This window comes from Schistocerca serialis, chromosome 3, assembly GCF_023864345.2.
Source record: "Schistocerca serialis cubense isolate TAMUIC-IGC-003099 chromosome 3, iqSchSeri2.2, whole genome shotgun sequence".
Lineage (NCBI taxonomy): Eukaryota > Metazoa > Arthropoda > Insecta > Orthoptera > Acrididae > Schistocerca > Schistocerca serialis.
In genome coordinates, this window is record NC_064640.1 from 399,612,025 (window position 1) to 399,634,417 (window position 22,393).

The 22,393-nt window shown below is 43.4% G+C and overlaps 1 pseudogene; it reads left to right on the forward strand.

Annotated features, from left to right (window-relative positions):
* Positions 1-7,568: 7,568 nt before the first annotated feature.
* LOC126472097 (5S ribosomal RNA) lies at positions 7,569-7,686 on the forward strand (annotated as a pseudogene).
* The last annotated feature ends 14,707 nt before the right edge of the window (positions 7,687-22,393 follow it).

The window sequence follows — 22,393 nt, forward strand, 5'->3', positions numbered from 1 at the left end:
GGCTCTGAGCACTATGGGACTTAACTTCTGAGGTCATCAGTCCCCTAGAACTTAGAACTACTTAAACCTAACTAACCTAAGGCCAGCACACACATCCATGCCCGAGGCAGGATTCGAACCTGCGACCGTAGCGGTCGCGCTGTTCCAGACTGTAGCGTCTAGAACCGCTCGGCCACCCCGGGCGGCCCAATGTTGACGGTCCCAGGCGAGTGGTAAAGCTTTGTGTCGTGCAGTCATCAAGGGTACATGAGTGGGCATTTGGCTCCAAAAGCATATATCGACGACGTTTCATTGAATGGTTCGCAAGCTGAGAAGGAGGGAGGAGATTAGTGTTTAATGTTCCGTCGTCTGCAAGCTGACACTTGTCGATAGCCCGGCACTGAAATCTGTAGCAATTTGCGGACGGGTTGCACTTCTGTCACTCTGAAAGATTCTCTTCAGTAGTCGTTGATCCCAATACTGCAGGATCTTTTTCCGGCCGCAACGATGTCGGAGATCTGATGTTTTACTGGATTCCTGATACTCACGGTACAATTGTGAAATGGTCGTACGGGATAATCCCCACTTCATCGCTACCTCGGAGATTCTGTGTCCCATCGCTCATGCGCCGACTATAACACCACGTTAAAACTCGCTTAAATCTTGATAATCTGCCATTATAGAAGCGGTAACCGATCTAACAACTGCGCCAGACATTTGTTGTCTTCTATAGTCATTGCCGACCGCAGCGCCGTATTCTGCCTGTTCACATATCTCTGTATTTGAGTAGGCATTCCTATACCAGTTTCCTTGGCGCTTCAGTGTATATTGAGATTAAGGGCTGATCTGCTATCACACATTTGAGTTTCTGGAGGAGATAAATTAACCTCGAGAGCTTACACTTAAAACAAACATGAGCAGTGTGTTGAGCCCATGTACACTATGGCTTACTCTACCAAGTTTCTTTAACATCAACAGTGGTTTGGATTCCCCCACCAAGCCAGAGATAATCTACAAGGCATCTGCAAGATAATTTGTTCCTCTTCTTCTTCGTCCAAATGTCAACCCCGAAAAAAACATCTGTCAACACACAATACTAACTGCCGAAGCCAATGGATATATACACTGAAACTCACAGGAATCGCTGTGGAGTCGTAGTGCTGACTTTAGCTATCGTAAATACACATGCTACTGATTCTTACAAAAATTTCACTCCCTGGGCACCTAACAACGATGACATCAGTTTATACTTTCCCACATGCTAATAACACAGAATATAGTCCAGCTACAATTGTCAAACTTTGTACATACTCTAAAGATAAAAAACAGAAATAATGTTTGGAATACTGATCAACTGTATCTATCGAAACTTATATATACCTATACACTAAATATCCAGGATCTATGTATGTATCAGATGGAAATAATAATAATATTTGTGGAACTGACTTTATCCTATTGTAAATACGCGTAGCCCAACTGTGCCACATTCGGGAGGACGACGCTTCAATCCTCCGTCCGACCATCCTGATTTAGGTTTTCCATGATTTCCCTAAATCGCTTCAGGCAAATGCCGGATGGTTCCTTTCAAAGGGTACGGCCGAATTTCTTTCCCATTCTTCCCTAATCCGATGAGACCGATGACCTCGCTGTTTGGTCTCCTCCCCCAAACAACCCAACCCAACCCCCAACTGCGCTATATTGTATGTGTGCAAGTGACTGTTTCTCTTTGGGGCTCCCACTTTCCTGGGTAGGTTTGGGTAGTATTCAGAAGTGGATCCATCCATGTTGCGTCCAGTATAGCATTTAGAGGTGTATCCGCCCATGTTCTGGATCGAAAACTTAGTTGTGGTGCGATGTGTCCAAACAAGTGTATGTTCCTGCTGCTCTGTGCAAGGTAGTGTTCGATTCAGCACACAGCCTCGCTCATTTTGGAGGTAACAGCACGATTATAATGATCACAGACAGATATGTGCTGCCGAAGGTTATAAAAAAGACTCTTGCATGTGGGTTGGGGTGTGTATGGCACGTGAGAAAGTAAGAATCAGCCGCCATGTACATAAACCAGTTGGTCGTTTCTCTGAGCCCTCACAGCGTTTTTCCTACATATATTGACTTAGTGGGCTTGCTACCTCTGGCAGAAGTTTTCTGAGACGTCTTCATGACAATCGATCAATATACACATTGGACTGAAACTACTCCAACCACAGACATCTCTGCAGAGACTGCTGCTAGGACTTCCCTGACTTCGTGGTTCACTCACTTTGGATGGCTGGTATATGTTGCAATTGATCAAGGTTGGCAGTTCGAGTCAGCATTATTTCACAAATTCGGCAGGCAGTGTGGTTTCCAGCACCACCACGCAACCATTTACGCTCCCTCTTGCAAGAGGATGGTAGAGCAGTGGCACGGGACACTTAAAGCGACACTCATGTACCACAATACTTCCTGGGTGACGGCACCACCATTAGTGCTACTCAGGCTCTACATCACAGTTAGTCTGGTTATCTGTGCCCCTTTGGTGGAGTTCATCTATGGTGAAACACTGAAGCTCCCATCAAAGCAACAACGGGAGACTTCCAAACAAGACCTGTCATTTCTTCTACAGCAGATAGAATATCTAGTTTCTATCTTTTTTAAGTTTCATCCAGCACCAGCATCCCACAACAGAGATGCCAACATTTTTATTCATAAAAACTTGCAGAACTGTTCCCATGGAATGTTGAGGATGGACGCAGTTTGCACACGACTGCAACCACCTTACACCAGACCATATCATACTTTAGCATGCAATCAGCATATGGTGAAGATCCTCTTAAGTTATAAACCGATAACAGTTTTGCTTGAGTGGGTAAAACTCTCTTATCTGTTACCCAAAGGCTACCTTTCAACTTAACACTGCTCCATTCGGACACCACCTGTGATGAACGACGCCATTGACCTACAGATGGTAGCATAGCCTTCGCTACCATCGCCTGGTCTGGACATCCGGAACTCCATTCTATTGGAGTGGAGGGGAGACTGTGTAAGAGTAAGAGTGTTTCGATTGTTGCATACAGTCATTGGCAGATACAGTGAATATGTCTGAAGTTTAATACTCGGTTTAAGTGCTGTCTGAACATGTATTTTCAGTAACACACACGTATTATAAATGCTTTTTATTAATGTACATTTCTGAAGTGGTCAATAAATATTACTTCTACAGTAGCAGCATCATGTGTGTGTCATTGGTAGTTGTTAAAATACAGTTTGTTTACTCACAGGCTCAACTTAGATAGACAGAATATAGCTGTCCACAGGTGCAATGATTAACAATTCCTGTAAAACTGTTAAACAGCCACTGAGGGATTATTCTTAAACTCTTTTTTTATCTACGAGGCAAATTGTATCTACTGAAAGACGAAACCAGCAAAAGTACAGCTTGGAGGGGCAAGTAAATCCCATATCCTCTCAATCTGTTTTTAGTTGTTTCAACCACTGCCATCTCCCTCTCCATTCTTGAGTCGGCGAAAATTGGCAAAAATAGCACATTTTCGTCAGCACCCACTCGCCGACATTTCAGATCCTACAACATCATAGCCAAGCAGCAGTAGCAAGCCAAGGGGTATGCAGGTCTGCCAGCGGCGTAATTGTGCAATTGAACACAGCAATAATGCTGATGTAGCGTACTGCAATGCAGTGGTTTACCATAGCGATGGCTAGATTGCTACATGCTGTAGAAGCATAGTCTCACAGCTAGCTACATGCTGAGAATCGAGCTCGTGTCACAACACACCCAGAAGGGCAACAGTATTTGCCCCCAGTCCACCTAATAGCTTCATTACATCAGCACCGTGCGTTCTTCTGGGGCAGTCGCTGCCATTCATGAGTCTGATGTGCGGGCAAGCAGCTACAGCTTCATCTAGCGCCACTATCAGCTAGGCTAAGCTGCTGGTCTATGCCTGGTCAGCAAACCATGACGTTTCTGGGATCTGATGTGGTACTGCTCAGGCGAGGCCTCTTATTGGGTGCCATCACTTGACACTATAGCCAGACTTTGGGAGTCCTGGTTCGACTCATGGCGTCGACATGTCCCAGCCATTCACCCTGGGCTGTGGGCAAACTGTGGCATTCCAGCAGTTCATTGTGAGGTGGAGCAGACACCCATCTCGCATCAGCAAAGCTGCAGTCGTCGCCAGTCACTATTACACAGTATCAGCATCCTGCTGCCTCAGCAGACTCACACACACACACACACACACACACAAACACACACACACACAATCAGCACCTGGGCTGCAACCAGTTAGCTACTGTAGAAGAAACGCCAGATGATAAATAAAGTTTTATTGAGCCTGTATTCTTGACTTTGCACTCACCTTGATACTGGATGGTACCATCCCCACAGCCTACCGCAAATGCCATTCTGGGTACAGAAGAGGCCGTTCTGCAACACTGGTGTCAGTGTAGCAGTCAACACAGACATTACACAAATAAAATAGTTTTGGCTACCCTTTGTACTCAGGTAATTATGGTTGCTACAGCTGCCTCATGGTCGCTGACAGCAGTTTCAGTGTATACATTGTAATGATTCTGTGACTGGTGAACTACAACTGGATACCAGGAAAAGTGGTGCAATCCTGTGTCATCCGATACTTCTACGACGTTTCCATGCCCATATATGGACATGGAAACGCCTGCTACAGGCTAGAGGACGTAATTGGCTGAACCATCCCTGACAAAACACTGTAGTTTGAAATTTAAATGTGATCATAATATTACATCATTCTATACATCTTAAATCTAACTGGAAGAGAATTAATTATTTATATTAGGTTAAGAAATATTGAAATGAAATATATTTCTGCATCTCAGGCCGTAATAAAGGCCTAAATAAAGTAAGGGAGATACCATGGTGGCTAAGCGTAGGGAACCAATGGGCTGCCTCGATTATGTCGAGGTAGAAAACTGTGTGGACGTAAAGCGGCCAAGATAGAGTTCTCCATACGTAAGTGCTCTACAATATATTAAAGCCAACGGCCTTACCACAATGGTAACAATGGTTCCCATTACATCACCAAAGTTAAGTGCTGTTGGGCTTGGTTAACACTTGGATGGGTGACTGTCCAGTCTGCCGAGCGCTTTTGGCAAGTGGAATGCACTTAGCCTTTGCGAGGCAAGTAGATGACCTACTTGACTGACAAGTAGCGGTTCTGATAACGAAAGCTGACAACGCATGGGAGAGTGGTGTCCTGACCACATACCACACCATACCTGCATCCAGAGATGTGTCTAATGGCTGAGGATGACAAGGCAGTCGGTCTTTACCACTGGGCCTTGTGCGGCCTGTTTGGATGTAGTTTAGAGTTTTATGAGATATTCAAGCTATCGTTCTGTAATATGTTGATAATTCTTCATTTACAGAAGTTTATGAGAAGTAAAGGTCTATATATTTTTAAAACTAGTTATGCAATATGTGAAAAATTAATCCATACTTCGTCACTCATGAACCTTGGAACATGTGATACTTGCAATTTAACTTAGTTTTTTGATATAAGTTCGTAGGCTTCCGTGGCCAGTGTCATTCTGAATTCTGGGTATTAGGGCGTGTTATTGTAAGACGTTAATGCAACTGAACTGCCGACGTTTTGACCGACTGACTGTGGTCGTTTTCAGGGTTCAAAAATTCAAATGGCTCCGAGCACTATGGGACTTAACATCTGAGGTCATCAGTCCCCTAGAACTTAGAACTACTTAAACCTAACTAACCTAAGGATATCACACACATCCATTCCCGAGGCAGGATTCGAACTTGCGACCGTAGCGATCGCGCGGCTCCAGACTGAAGCGCCTAGAAAAGCTCGGCCACTCTGGCCGGCAAGAAAATATGTTAAACGTCTATTAAGGGCTAGCTAGAGGTGAAATTTGCACAATGTTATAAGGTACAACACTCTCCCCTATAAATAGTGTGAAATGATAAGGAAATGCATATGTTAATGGGAAATAATTTTGTGAATATAATTGTGAAGAAATGTAATTTATAAGCAGTTTGAAGATTGTGGAGCAATATGAGTATGGTAGCCATTAGTAGCACATGGTAAACAAATTTCTTTGCAGCCAGCTGTAAATAAAAGTTGGCTACTGTGCAAACTGAATGAAAGAAGGTGATGTGCAGATAAGCTGCATGAGTGTTCTTAGACTGAGGCGCCCATAAGTTCGTTATATGTGAATTAATAAACTCTATTTAATTTGAGTGACTTTCATCATTTCAGAACAACTATTAAATGTACTTCTCTATACACTGAGGTGGCGAAAGTCATTGGATACTTCCTAATATAGTGTCGGACTTCCCTTTGTCCGACGTAGTTCAGTAACTCGACGTGGCATGAACTCAACAAGTCGTTGGAAATCTGTTACTTAAATATTGAGCCATGCTGCCTCCATATCTGTCCACAATTACGGAGGAGTTGCCCATGCAGGTTTTTGTTCGCGAACTGAAGTCTCGATTACGTCCCATAAATGTTTGATGGGATTCATGTTGGGAGATTTTGATGGCCAAATCATTCGCTCGAATTAACCAGAACGTTCTTCAAACCAGTCACGAACTATTCTGGTCCAGTTACATGGCACATTTTCACCCACAAAAATTCCATTGGTTTTTAGGAACATGAAGTCCATGAACTGCAGCAAAAGGTCTCCAAGTTGCCGAACATAACCATTTCCAGTCAATGATCGGTTCAGTTGGACCAGAGCATCCAGTCCATTCCATGTAAACACAGTCCACACCATTATGGAGCCACCAACAGTTCGCACAGTGCCTTGTTGACAACTTGGGTCCATGACCTTGTTGGGTCTGCGCCGCACACTCTTATCAACTGCAGTCGGGACTCATCTGTCCAGGCCATAAATTTCCAGTCGTCTAGGGTCGAAACGATATGGTCACGAGTCCTGGAGAGGCGCTGGAGGCGATGTTGTGGTGTTAGGAAAGACATTCACGTCGGTCGCCTTCTGCCATAGCCCATTAACGCCAAATTTCGACACATTGTCCTATCGGATACGTGTTTCGTACGTCCCAAATTGATTTCTGCGGTTATTTTACGCAGTGTTGCTTGTCTATTAGCACTGACAACTCTACGCAAACGCCACTGCTCTCGGTCGTTAAGTAAAGTCTGTCGGCCACTGCATTGTCCGTGGTGAGATGTAACGCATGCAATTTGGTTTTCTCGCACAATCATGACACTGTGGAGCTTGGAATACAGAATTCCCTAATGATTTCCGAAAGGGTATGTCCTATATGTGTAGGCACAACTACCATTCCGCGTTCAACATCTGTTAATACCTATCGTGCAGCCGTAATTACCTCTGACACCTTTTCAAATGAATCACCTAAGTGCAAAGGACAGTTTTGCCAATGCACTGCCCTTTTATACCTTGTGTGCACGATACTACCGCCATCTGTAAATGTGCACATCGCTATCCCACGATTTTTGTCACCTCAGTGTACGTCTAAGATGTTGTGCGTAGGTTTGTTTACGAATGTGGTAAAATTCTACAGCTGCCTTCACATCTAATGTGACGAGCCCTTTTTACTCAACTGATTGCCATGAAGCGCCAACGGCCTTGCCGTAGAAGTAACACCGGTTCCCGTCAGATCACCGAAGTTAAGCGCTGTCGGGCTGGGCTAGCACTTCGATGGGTGACCATCCGGTCTGCCGAGCGCTGTTGGCAAGCTGGGTGCACTCAGCTCTTGTGAGGCAAATTGAGGAGCTACGTGATTGAGAAGTAGTGGCTCCGGTCTCGCAAACTGACATATGGCCGGGAGAGCGGTGTGCTGACCACATGCCCCTCCATATCCGCATCCAGTGACGCCTGTGGGCTGAGGATGACACGGCATCGGGTCTGTACCGTTGGGCCTTCATGGCCTGTTTGGGAGGAGTTTAGTTTTTTAGTTTTAGATTGCCTTGAATTAGAGTAAAAATTTTTATTAAAAATATGAATGTAGTTGGTGGGGGTGTTTACAATCTTTTTCTGTACAAAATCTGACAGGATAACCTCCAGCTGCCTGTTCAGTCAATGGCCATATTTTATCCAAGGGATTAGCGAAGCTTCTTTGTAAGGCACACAACAGCAAGACACCTCTATAGTTGTTGCAGTCCCTTTTTGCTCCGCAGCTCCCTTAATATATCATAATTTTTCAATATGGCCCAAGTCAGAACAATGGCTTGTCTAATACAGTTGAAGTGCATAGTTAATGTGATTTGGTTAAATAATAAATTAAAAATGTATTTTAAAATCACAATCAATTTACTGAATTAATTTATCATTAATATATGCTGACAGAAATGGAAAGTGTAATACCATGAAGCACTATTTCCATATTTATTAAAGATTGTACAGATATTCATCATGTAGTGGGTAGTAAATGATTAAACTCTCATTTCATTTGGAAATGGTGTTCATTGTTAACTTTAATGTGAGGTGTGCTTCCCAGAGTACATGAATATACTCTTGTATTCGTTATGGCATGGAAGCAAAAAACGTCTGAATGTCATTTTGGGGAATTTCGTGCTATGTGTGAAAAACACCATGTGTCAGTTCATGAAGAATTCTGGCTGGAGGCTCACTTGACCATATATGCCTGGCAATGACATCCAAGACATGTCCTATGAGTAACAAATTAGCGGACCAAGCAGGTCATTCATCAAAGCATTTGTGGTGTCAACTGTAGTGAGGGCTTTTGCATTTCCCTGCTGGAATATGTCATTTAGTGTCCTAATAAAGATGGGTATCTCAACAGAGTTTATCATTCTGGCCCCGCACACAGGAGCATCCAGCCTCCCTTTAACAATTTATATACGTAAAACTAAATGTTTCTTTGTCCCTATTGTATTCCTTCGATTGCGATGAAACGTCGGTGAGTTGTTGCACACATGCCTGTAAATATTTATAAATTAGTACAACCATTTTACAATAAGTGGCACATGAGTCATTTGAGCAATCCTATTTTGATGCTTAGTTTTACGCACACTGGTGAAAATTTCTGAATTAGTATATCTATTTTACAATACATACCGCACAAGTCGTTTCAACAAATGAATGTTTTTCGTTTAGTTTAGCAGTAGTTCATGTGGTTTCGGTGTAGTCGTGAGTATGCATGACTTGACTAAATTGAATCATGTACAATCACATACATTGCAGTTCACGTGTGACATAATAAGTGGTACAGACTGTTTGTTTTGTTTTGCTTTAGGGCGTTAAAATGACTGGGGCATACGCGCCCAGGCACTGACTGTGAAATTTCAAACTCTTCGTTAAGACTAGATAGTAGGTATCACATACATTTTATTTTCTTTTTCCAACTGAATTTGTAGAACTCCTCACTAAGCAATATTTTCGCTGTAAAATGAATTATGTTACTCGAACGAGAAATGACTGGTCGATCTACACCTCAAGCACAAAGAAAAAGGCAGCACGGGCTTCAGAAACAGACGAACAATTGGAAGCAAGACTGAATATAAGTAGTTTATTAAGGGACTCTATGCACTTAAATTACTTTGGCATGTGCCAGTTCATGTGTGGGTTGCCTACATGCCGAAGGTAGGGGGTAATGCCTTTAATGCATAATATCATCAAGATGGCGCTGGCAGGAAAATAAAAAATTGCGAGATGGTGGGAAATTAAAGAAGCCAAGATGGCGGGACTAGCCATTTGTGCTTTGTATCTCCTCGCCCTTCCACCTCCCTCTTCTCCATTTCTCCCCCACCATCCTCTCCACTCAGTCACAGTGAAACAATAAACTGAGTAAGCCAATCACAATGTAAGGTAAGGCAAATTTTCGCGTTCAGGCCCTGACAGGCCAATAGGGTCCGACCGGCCACCAGGTCATCTTCTACAAATGGCATTATCGGATGCAGTATGGAGGGTGATGTGGTCAGAACACCACTCTGCTGATAGCAGTCAGTTTTCTGTACCTTGGTATCTTGGAACTGCTACAGATCGGTCGAGCATTTCCTCAGTTGGCCTCACGGGACTGAGTACTCGGCACAACACTCCTCCTACCAAGGAAAAATCCCTGGCACTACTGGGTCCTGTGCATTGCAGTCAGCCGTGCTGACTCCTCAGCTATGGAGGTCCCATCTCTATAAATATTATATTACCTCATCATTAAATTTCATATCATATGTGTGTGCACAAAATATTTCATATCTCTCTTTCATCAGCGTAGTATTAAAATGAGGCAGTCAATAATTTGAATTGTGATAAAGTAGCGCAATATTCGAAGATATGCAGTGTCACCGAAAAAATTAAAAAATGTTTCCTTAAAATGGTGTCATTTTCAAAGATATTTTTTTGCCTCTCTCTCCCTCCCTCTCTCTCTCTCTCTCTCTCTCTCTCTCTCTCTCTCTCTCTCTCTCACACACACACACACACACTAAATAATGTATGATCTCTGTAAATACTGTTTTGTATCATCATTTAAACTTCATTTCACATTTGTGCATAAAATATTCCCTATCTCTCTTTCTGCCTCTGCCTACTCATTAAATTTCGTCTCAAGTATGTGTATACAAAATATTTCTTTATCTACCCATAATATATACAGCACATTAAATTCCATATCACTCTCTGTCTTCCCACATCTGCATTATCCTGAAAGATCATCTCTCATGTGTGGCCACACAACATTAAAAAAATATCTCCAATAGCTGGCACCTCCAGTATCTGATAGTCGCAGTAGCTGAGACCCCAGTAGGTGACACCCACTGCACTGTAGGAACAACTATTATCTTTGTGTTCTCAGAGTGTTTTGTGGCGGTATGTCTGAACAAAATCTTCTCGGTTTTCAAGTCATGTCAATTCTCTCTAATTTCTCTATTCTCTAATTTTCGATGGCTATCTCTTCCAATGCCATCAGAAGTAAAAAATACTGATTGCCAGGGCTGTTTCTTTCCTTTACTGTTATTTCATCCCTCCTTGCCCCATTTGGGTGGGGATAGGGGGGAGGGGGAGACGGGCTGGCAGTGGTTCAAACAACCCACTCTTCGGCCAGTAGACATTATTTTTTAAATTAGACACTGAATACAAAACAAGAAGACATATTTACCATGAATTTAAAATTATTTGAAAAGGTGATGCTAATGAGAGAATATAAGAAATAATGCTGTCTTCATGAACATTTTAAAAACAGCCATTAAAATGTGGACAGACAGCACAGTTAAAAACTCCTGGAAAACATCTGAAGAACAATAAACACTTGAAAAACGCTGAACACGACAGAAGAGACACTGACCATTAAAAACTGGGAAAGAACCTGTCCTGAGATGGTAGATTGTTGATGAAAAGAAAAGTGGGTATGGAGGCAGATACGAGGGTGGTCGTGATAAGGACTGGGAACTGGTAAGAAGTGGTGATGAAACAGGGGGTAAGAAGAGAGGGGTAGCTGGTATTGAGATCTACAAATCTGAAAGAAAAAGGTGTGGGGCAACAGGAAAGGGTGAAAAGGAGGAGGTGTGGTATGGGGAGAGGATGAGAAGGGAGCCCTTGGGAGGTCTGGATAGGATGGGGTGGATTCAAACTTGGGAGGTTGGGTAGATGTGAGGGTGGTGTTTCTGGCCCATGAGAGCGAGACAGTTGAAATTTCCTTGGGAGAGGACGTGGAGAGCGTGCTGGTGGAGGGCTGATGAGATGTGGAGGAAGAGATGTGGCAGTACACTGGGATTGGAAAGGATAGGGGGTAGAATAGGATTGTTGGGGTTGACGTTGCAGATGGTATAAGTTACTCACAGGTGCTCAGTATGAGTGGGGAGAGGTGGGAATTTGATGAGTTGCTAAAGGGTCCTTGTAGGGGAAGGTAAGTAGACGCAGAAAGCGAGGCAGAAAGTGAGGCAGAGAGCATGGCGTTCGAGGACCTGGTGGGACTTAAAGGAACTGGGTGGGGTGGATATCCAGGCAACATTTCCATAGCAAAGGATGGCGTGGATCAGGGATTTTTCTGTATGAAGGTCAGTGGAGGGGTGCAGTCCCCATGTTCAGCCAGTTAGTAGTTTTAATCTGTTGTGAACTTTCTGTTTGTTGGTTAGTAGGTGAGGTTTTCATGTTAGTTGTAGGTCGAAGATTAGTCCAAGGTACATTAGTGTGTTAGTTAGCTGGATGGGACAGTCATAAGTGGTGAGGTGAAACTCATGGAGACAGAAGGTGTAGGTCAGGGCTTCACAACATACGTGCTCGCGGAGCAAGCTGTGAGCAGCAAGGCGCGAGCATGGAGCAGCGCGAGCACGCTACCCCCACTACCGGACCAGAGTGGAGAGTGGGGAGAGTCATGTGAGGCACACAACAGCTGCCGCCAAACAATGTAAATCCACGGCCACCTGCAGGGATATCACTCACGAATTATACTACGACAAATGAAACAAATAAAGAAGAATGTACACGTGCCACATAATTTTATTAGCTTAGTGTATGCCTCTACATTCGTATTAATTTATGAACTGTTACACAATAAAAGGTGTCACTGAAATGTGGGATTCTCAGTTATCTTGTACTTTTTGCCTTTACAATTGCGTTTATGTTCGGAGTAATTGTTCTGGTGCATTGTAGGCGCAGCGTGCAGTTTAAATTTCGATCAGAAAATGCGTTTCTCAGGCGCGTCTTGTTACACTTCATTGCAGAGAACAGTTGTTCACAAACATACGTGGAACCGAACATTGATATTATTGTAGCCGCCAGTTTGTGCAAACGAGGAAATCTATGCTGAGGGAAGTGTCTGTAGAATTCCAAAATGTTTTTCTTGTTCTGAAATTTGTCTCCGTATTCTCTGTCACACTGCAGGTCAATAATTTCTAGTTGCAGCTCAGGACGAATCTCTTCCATATTCGCTGAATATGGAGAGGAGAACAGATCAAAATCACTGTCTACTGCTGTCAGATCTTGAAAGCGTTGATCAAATTCTTCCTTAAGGGCAACTAAACTATGTGAATAACGTTCACAGTTTTTGTGAACATCTTGCATGGATGGTAATTTAGGAAAATGAGCTAGATTTCCTGTTTCCAGCTGACTCACCCAAAGTGTCAATTTCATTTTAAAAGCTCGTATTAGATCTATGAAATGAGTAATTAGCAGATCTTTACCTTGTAGTGAAATGTTCAAAGCATTCAGATGGCTAGTTAAATCTGCTAAGAACGCGAGATCACATTTCCATGAAGGCTCTTTCAATTCAGGAACACACATGTTATTTATTTCCATGAACATATTTATCTCATCTAATAGGCAAAAAAATCGATTTAATAATTCGCCACGACTAAGCCAGCGGACCTCGCTTTAATAAGGCAGGCTACCATACTGGTTTTCTACACCCTCAAGAAAGCTTTTAAATTGTCTGTGTTGTAGCCCATGTTTCCTTATATAATTGGTTGTACGAACAACAACACTCATCAAATTTTTTAGAGTGATACTGTTTGCACATTAGTTTTCCTGGTGGATCACACAGTGAACGCCGCTTATTTCATTCAGCACGGTCAGTTTTTGCATTTTCTCCTTCGACAGCGCAACGAAATCTGATTTTTTCCCCGTCATCGCTGGTGCACCGTCTGTAGACACTGAAACTAAAGAATTCCACGACAATCCTATATTTTCAACACTTTCTTCAACACTACTTAAAATGTCACCTCCAGTTGCAGTGTTCTTCATGACTACTACATTGAGGAGCTCCTCCCTCACCTGAAGATCTCTATTAACACCTCTAATAAATATGGCAAGCTGTCTGTTCCAGTGATATCAACACTTTCGTCCAGAGCTAGAGAATACGCCATAAAATCTTTACAGATATTTGCAAGCTGGCTCTGGACGTCGTATGCCATGTCCTGTATGCGACGCATAATGGTCATGTTAGATAATGGCACAATCAGAAACCGTTCAACTTGAGATGGACACAAATGTTCCGCTGCAGCTACCAAACATTCTTTTATTAAATCGCCATCAGTGAAGGGGCGCAAGGATTTTGCTAAAAGCAAAGCAATTTTGTAACTCACTCTGAGAGCTGCCTCAGTTGATTTTTCTTCGTCGTCCAGATCTTCTTCGGATAGCTTCCTTTTAAGTATAATAACTTCCTGTGCACGATCTGGTCCATCACATTTTCCACTTCCGTAGTCTTTCGCGTGGTACGACATATAATGTCGCTGCAAATTAAATTTCCTAAAAGAATTCAGCGTTTTGTGACATACTAAACATTTTGCAACTCCATCTTTTTCTGTAAACAGATAAAATTCCTCCCAATGGGGGTTGAACTGCGAAAGTATGGCTGGGGTTACACAACGGCGACTTGACATGATTCTTAACCAGCGAAGTGACTGTTAGAGCTGATCGTAGTACTTTAAACGTTACACAGTCGGTGCGAATTCAATAGACATGCTGTGGCCCATTCAAACGTTCGCGCGCATTTCCCCTCCGTCCCCTCCTTCCCTACTCCGCGACCTTGCACCTGCTCGCGAGCACGTGCCTGAGCAGACGCGAGTACTCGCGCTCAAAACCGGCCAGTTGTTAATCCCTGGTGTAGGTGGTGCTTCCTATGATTACAACTGGATTTTGGAGTGGTTAATCTTAAGAAGCCATTGGTTACACCGGGAGGTAAACTGATTGAGTTGGATTTGGAGGGATCGTTGGGATTTGTGGATGGTAGGGTAGAGAGCAAGGAAAGTGACGTCATCAGCATACTGAAAGAGTTGGTTTGAGAATTTTGGTAGTGTAAAAGAGGTTAAGGAGAGGGGAGAGAATAGAACACTGGTGCACTCCTTCAGTGGGGTGGAAGGTCTGGAAATTCGTGTTATTAACAATGCCACAGGATAGGCGATTGGAGAGGAAGGATGCAATAAGGCGAATATAGTTGACTGGAAGTGTGTAAGACTGGAATCTGAAAAGGTGACGCTGGCCGGTATGGCTGAGCGGTTCTAGGCGCTTCAGTCTGGAACCGCGCGACCGCTACGGTCGCAGGTTCGAATCCTGCCTTGGGCATGAATGTGTGTGATGTCCTTAGGTTAGTTAGGTTTAAGTAGTTCTAAGTTCCAGGGGACTGATGACCTCAGATGTTAAGTCCCATAGTGCTCAGAGCCATTTGAACCATTTTTGAAAAGGTGACCAGGATGCCATACACAATCCTATGCTTGCTCTAGGTCGAAGGAGGCATAGATGGCGGATTTACGGTTGCTGAGATGTTGGGATAGGAGATGGGTGAGGTTCTGGAGATAATCATCAGCAGAGAAAGAGGCACCGTAAGCCATAATGGGTAATAGGAAGCAAATGGTGTTGGTGAAGATGGTGGTGGATGCATTGGAAGAGGATGGATTCAAAGACGTTGCTAAATACTGACAGGAGGAAGATTGGGTGGTATGAGATGGCCTGTGAAGAGGATAGTTGTATACGGGGTTGTAAGGGTGATAAGGAAGGAGATCATTCTCCGAGGTGTCGATAGGTAATATAGTCGTGACCAGAGGATGTATTGTGTTTTCTGTGAAATACATGTTTTATGTTCTGTGTTGTGATTGGGGCGCTTAATTCCGTTTCTGTGGTGTTATTCAAGGATTTGAAGCTGGGAGCCAGGGGTGTGACTGTGGTATCTGTGCATTCATGGACATTAGGACATTGGGAGTAGTCAAAGAGAGGATTGGCAGGGATGGAGAAGATGTTAGAGAGATAGGATGGAAAGTGACTGGCTTTGCTTAGGTCGCCATGTAAGGTGTGGTTGTTGTGAAGGATCGGGTAGTGAGGAATAGGATAGGTGTCAGTAAGTGGAATGCTTTTCAGTATTTGGAAGAGTTAACTGGAAGTGTAGGATTGAGTTTTGTGCATGTTTGGCGCCAGTCCCAGCGGGTTTTGGCACTGAATAAATTACTTATGTGTCACTGTGTTTGCCAGTGGCGTGTGAGTGTATCCCAATCACAAGTTCTTTGGAAAGAGCGATTCACAGAGAATGGGTACGGCTTGTGGTGGGAGAGTGGGGCAGTGAGGACATATGGCTGCAGTAGGGAGAGCCAGCATATGACAAGGTCTGCTGCAGGAGGCTGTGGAATGTGGGACGTCATTGAGTTGCTGGAAGGTTATGGAGTGGCTTGCAAACTTGGTATCTATGGATTACCAGTAGGCATTCCAGTTGGCACAGGAGTAGCCATAGACAACATTTGGGCAGAGTTTGAGATGGGCTGTATGGGAACAGTTTAGCGTGTAGGATATGGTGAGGAGGATAGACAGGTGGTCACTTCCAACTGGATCGAGGACTTCTGAAGTGAGGTGTCCAAGGAATTTGAATGATGCTAGGACAACATCTGGGGGAGTGTTGCTTTCAGGACATGTGTGCTGTGGCATAGTGACATTGTAACCTTGGAGGACTATATAAATTGATGCCACCACTGGAGTTCTGTAGGCAATCAACTATGGATGTTGAGGTCAGTGGCAACAATATAGGTGGGAAAGTGTGTCATTGTGAGTGAGGAACTCATAGGGGATTGGGTAATTCGGTCAGATGTAGATGGTAACACAGGTAACAGTTAGGGTTTTAAAGAAGAGGGTAAGGATAAAAGGTTCAGTGAGATTATTGAGTAAGGGTTGTGGCCAAATGTGGATGTTCCTGTGATGGGCAGTTGCTACTTCACCTCTGGCCAGGGGGAGGGGATTGTCCATGTGGTGGAGGATATATGGAGAGGTATGGATGGTGCAGTGTGGTTGGAAGAACGTTTGAGTGAGAATGAAGGTATAGATGCTGGGACTGGTACAGATTCACGCTTATATAGGCACAATTTCAACCAACCAGAAATGCTTACACGGAAGATGAGTTGGTCAGCTCACAGCAGCTATTGCCTGCTGGAGGACCAAGTGACCTCAAGTGGTGTGAGTGGCCAGCGCCATACTGGAAACATCCACTCCCGCCTCCCTACAAGTGTCAAGCATCCGTCTTTCCTTCCTTTCGGTATCCAAAGCCCACCTACACCTCCTACTAAGTGTGTAACCCTAGTTTCTGTCAAAATTATTGCTGTTTATTCTAATGTCAGCCACCTCCTTTATAATGTAACCCCAATATGTTAGACACATGAGGCAAGACTCTTGTGTTTTCAAACTTTATTTGGTGTACATTTTCCTGGCGATGGTCAGGTATGGCCGACTTGTGAAGTTCCCTTTGATTAATATGTCGCTTGTGCTTGGTGCAACGCATTGCAGCTGCGTAAATTGTCTGACCTACATCGTGTGATCAAAAGTATCCGGACACCTGGCAGAAAATGACTTACAAGTTCGTGGCACCCTCCGTCGGTAATACTGGAATTCAATATGGTGTTGGCCCACCCTTAGTCTTGATGATAGCTTACACTCTAGCAGGCATACGTTCAATCTGGTGCTTGGAGGTTTCTTGGGGAATGGTAGCCCATTCTTCACCGAGTGCTGCACTGAGGAGAGATATCAATGTCGGTCGGTGAGGCCTGGCACGAAATCGGCGTTCCAAAACATCCCAAAGGTGTTCTATACGATTCAGGTCAGGACTCTGCACAGGCCAGTCCATTACAGGGTTGTTATTGTCGTGTAACCACTCCGCTACAGGCTGTGCTCGATCGTGTGCTTAAAACATCAATGTAGGCCTATGCTGTGATAGTGCCACGCAAAACAACAAGAGGTGCAGGCCCCCTCCATGAAAAAGAACACGACCACACCATAACACCACCGCCTCCGAATTTTTACTGTTGGCACTACACATGCTGGTAGATGATGTTCAACGGGCATTTGCCATACCATCACCCTGACATCGGATCGCCACATTGTGTACCGTGATTCGTCACTCCACACAACGTTTTTCCACTTTCAATCGTCCAATGTTTACGTTCCTTACACCAAACGAGGATTCGTTTGGCATTTGCTGGCATGATGTGTGGCTTATGAGCAGCCGCTCGACCATGATATCCAAGTTTTCTCACCTCCCACCTAACTGTCGTAGTACTTGCAATGGATCCTGATGTAGTTTGGAATTCTTGTGTGATGGTCTGCATAGATGTCTGCCTATTACACATTACGACCCTTTTCAACTGTCGGCAGTCTGTGTCAGTCAACAGAGGAGGTCGGCCTGAACGCTTTTGCTCTGTACGTGTCCCTTCACGTTTCCACTTCACTATCACATTGGAAACAGTGGATCTAGGGATGTTAAAGAGTGTGGAATCTCGGGTGCAGACATATGAGACAAGTGACATCCAGTCACTTGACCACGTTCGAAGTCCGCGAGTTCCGCAGAGCTCCCCATTCTGCTCTCTCACGATGTCTAATGACTACTGAGGTCGCTGATATGGAGTACCTGGCAGTAGGTGCAGCACAATGTACCTAATATGAAAAACTTATGTTTTTAGAGGTGTCCAGATACTTTTGATCACATAGTGTATATAGATTGTGCCACATTCACAAGGGTCTTCATACATACCGGACACACAAGGAGCTATGTTGTGTTTAACAGGGCACAGCATTTTGCGTATCTCGGTGGCATGCTGAAAAATTGGTCTCAGTCAATGTCCCTGCAGCACACGTCCTAACTTGCTGCTTGTTTTCTCACAGTATGCCAGAGAAGCAGCTCGCTTAGCCTCTTCTGCCGATTCACAAGGGATCTTTCATCAGTGGCACCTGAAAGCGTTTGCAATGTCTCTTTTGCTATAACTATTCTCTCTGAACATGTGTCTCAAGGGCGGAAATTCGCACTGTAGTTAGTCAAGCTGGCTGCTTTCCAGTCATACTATGGGCAACAAGTAGCAAGTTATGACTTCTCCTGCAAGGACACGGATTAAGACCAGTGTTCTGGCCCACCCCCCAAGATTAGTGATATGCCATATTCTGTTAAAGACGATATGGCTTTTTGTGTGCCGAATGTGTCTGGTGTTCCTTGTATATGTGACGGCATCTATATAGGTCAGGCACTTCATATAGTTGCAGAACATTGTACCAAGCACAAGCGACACACCAAACAAAAGGAGTTCGAAAAGTTGACTACAGCAGAGCATTGGCAGGAAAACGGACACAAAATAGTTTGAAAACACAAGAGTCTTAGCTCATGCATCAACATACTGGGATTCCATTATAAAGGAGGTGACTGAGATTAGAATAAACAGCAAATAACAGAGACAACGATTACACACTTAACAGGGTATGAGAGCAGGCCTTGGATATCGAAAGGAAGCCGGGAGACGCAATTTCAAACGTTCGAAGCCTCCCCGCTTGACGTCATTTGGTCCTGCTGCAGGCCGAAGCTACTATGAGCTGCCCGACTCATTTTCTGTGCATCTGTGCACACATCATTTCAGCCCCTATGTGACTGGTGCCAGAGGCTGTAATCGCGCCTATATAAGTGGAAAACCGTGTCACCCCCGGCAGTGGGTGGTTACTTCTCCTGATGGCGATGGTGGAGATGGCAATCAAAAGCTCAAGAATTTTACTCCAATTGATGCACGTTGAAAACCGAGAAGATTTTATTCAAATATTGACTTTGTAAGTCACAACTTTTTGCATCACGTTACAGAAAGTGTAAATTCTCTAAATTTGTAGTTAAGTTAATAAAACACACACACACACACACACACACACACACACACACACACAAACACACACACACGCGCACACACACACTCACGTCTTAGTACATATTGTATGCATCAGTGGAGCCACTTGCTGCTAGCGAACGAGAGAGGGATATACATACAGATTGATAGACAGATAGAGAGAGAGAGAGAGAGAGAGAGAGAGAGAGAGAGAGAGAGCTTGTTGAGGCGAGTACAGGAGATTGGGGCATCTGCTCATATCTCAGTTGCTAAATGAGAGATAATGGTGTCAACTTGCTAATTTTATGTTGCATGAAGCACAAACAATACATCACAGAGGAAATGGGAATGAAAAACAAAAAATACTCTACTTGCAAAACTGATTATAAAATGTTTTACAATGTTTTTCGTTCAATGTCTTTTTACATTTCCACACAATGTGTTTACATTCAATGATTTTACATTCAGTAATTTTAAGTTGGTCATACAATGTTTTTATATGCAGTGTTTTTTACTTTTCAACAGTTATAAAAGAATTTTTTTTAAATGCAATATTTTCATTTGCATTTGATGAAGTGGTCTGTTTTTAAGGTGTGTGGCTATTCAGACTTGGCATGTATTAATTTCTTGGAAATGTCTTGTTCGCTAAATATTTATGATGCATTTCGAGTACTCATCATCATCTATCAGTGACCAGACTAAAGACAAAATAGGAAAGCCTTACATAATTAGTACAAGATCAATGTAACATCAGAACAAAAGTACATATTGAGTATAAGTACTTACAGGACGCTTAGGAAAGCTCATACAAGTGAACAATACAAGAACAATGTATACTCTAATGTGCAATTACCGTTAAGCATATTTCCAAATGATGTTACTTTGAGACATCACATACCAGACTGGAGGCAGCAGTCTCAAGAAACATATTACTTCAACTTGACGCCATAAGGCGTCGATCTCAAGGACTGAAACATACCAGGAAATAGTGTTACAATATACAAAATTTCGTAAATATTCCTTACCACATTACACATGTTTTTTACAATAAGTGTCACATCATAAATGGAAAAAATAACAACATAGCATACAGTATGAGTAAAACCTATCTTGGCACACATACAAAGAATGTACAGCACAGTAGGCACAATGTCCAAATATTCCAACAACAAACACAATGTCAGGGCCATCATTATAAAGGAGGACAATATGCAGTTCTAAAAAGTTCACAAGGCGGTGAATGGCTGTCTCATGAAATTCCCGGACTGCAATGTTAACCATTTCCTCACGAACAACTGGACATCGTCGTTCGAAGTGAATCGTTTGCCCCTCAGAGCCTTTTTAAGGGACTAAAAATGGCGTAATCGCATGGAGAGAGGTCAGGACTGTATAGAGGGTGGTCGTCAACATCCCATTTGAATTTCTGCAGGAATGCCGCGACTGTGTTGGTCGTATGAGGCTTTGCATTGTCGTTGAGCAGAATGATCCCACAGGTGAGATTGCCTGGTCGTTTTAATTAGATCGCTTAGCAAATGGTGGTCAAGGTTTGTGAGTAGGGGAGAGTGGGGCAAGTTGATACGTGTGCAAGTTGATACAGATGCGACTGTGAGCTAACACGCATGCGCAGGTGGACATGAGTGAGTAGAGGCTGTTGTTTACCGCGATGCAATGCCACACGGCGTCCAGCTGTCAACAGAGTACTCTACGCGTTTTTATCGTTGAAATTGTGTTTTCATGAGCAGAAAGTAATTGTTGGCTAGTGTGTTTGAGTTGGCGTACCAGCAAGAGGATATTCTTCAGGAAGTTCACTGTTGGCACAGTTAAACGCCTGTTTCTTGGTAAGAATTTCATGATAGTTTCATCTTTCTAGACTTTATATTTTAGAGACTCAAGTTCGACTTAAAGAGACACTTATTCAATGGGCCAAGTTGATACACGTAGCTGGAGCAAATTGATACAGTGTATCAACGTACCCCAGTATTGTAAAAATTAGAATTTTGTCTTTTCTTACAGAAACATGGTGCGGAATTATACCAGGAAGACAGATCGAGGGAAAGTCCCGAATGAGAGCTTTGAAAAAGCCTGTGGAGCCGTCAAGGCCAAAACCATGGCTTTACAGGAAGCAGCTGTAGCCTTTGAGATCGACAAAATGACATTGTTTAGATTTATAAGGAAAACAGATGAATCGCAAGGTCAAACAGCTACAATTGGGTATGCCAAACCAAGACAAATTTTTCCAGACCAATTAGAATCTCAACTCGAAGAGTATGTAATACACTCTTCTAAAATCTACTATGGACTTACACCACAAAAGATCAAAGTTTTAGCTTACGAACTTGCTGTGGCTAATAGGAATATCATTACATTGCCTGATTCATGGATTAACCATAAAATGGCTACAAAGGACTGGTTTAGATTATTTATGAAAAGACACCGTCGACTATCAACCAGGGAGCCTGAGGCTACGAGCCTTAGTCGCACTAACAGTTTTAATAAAGCCAATGTTGATCTACTTTTTGACAATTTGAAGAGTACTTCAGATAAATACAAATTTGAACCTAAGGATATTTGGAATGTCGACGAGACCGGTGTGCAAACAGATCAGAGAGCAAACAAAATCGTTGCTCAGAGAGGAGTACGCCAAGTAGGGAAAGCTACGTCAGTGGAAAGGGGGCAGACTGTCACTATGGTATTGGCTGTCAGTGCCATCGGCAACTCAGTTCCTCCGATGTTCATATTTCCAAGAGTATTCTTCAGGAATCACTTCATCATTAACGGACCACCAGGATGTATTGGAACTTCCTACCCATCCGGATGGATCACATCTGAATCGTTTTTGAAGTTCATTAAACATTTTCACGGACACGTAAGATCTACCAAGGGCAATC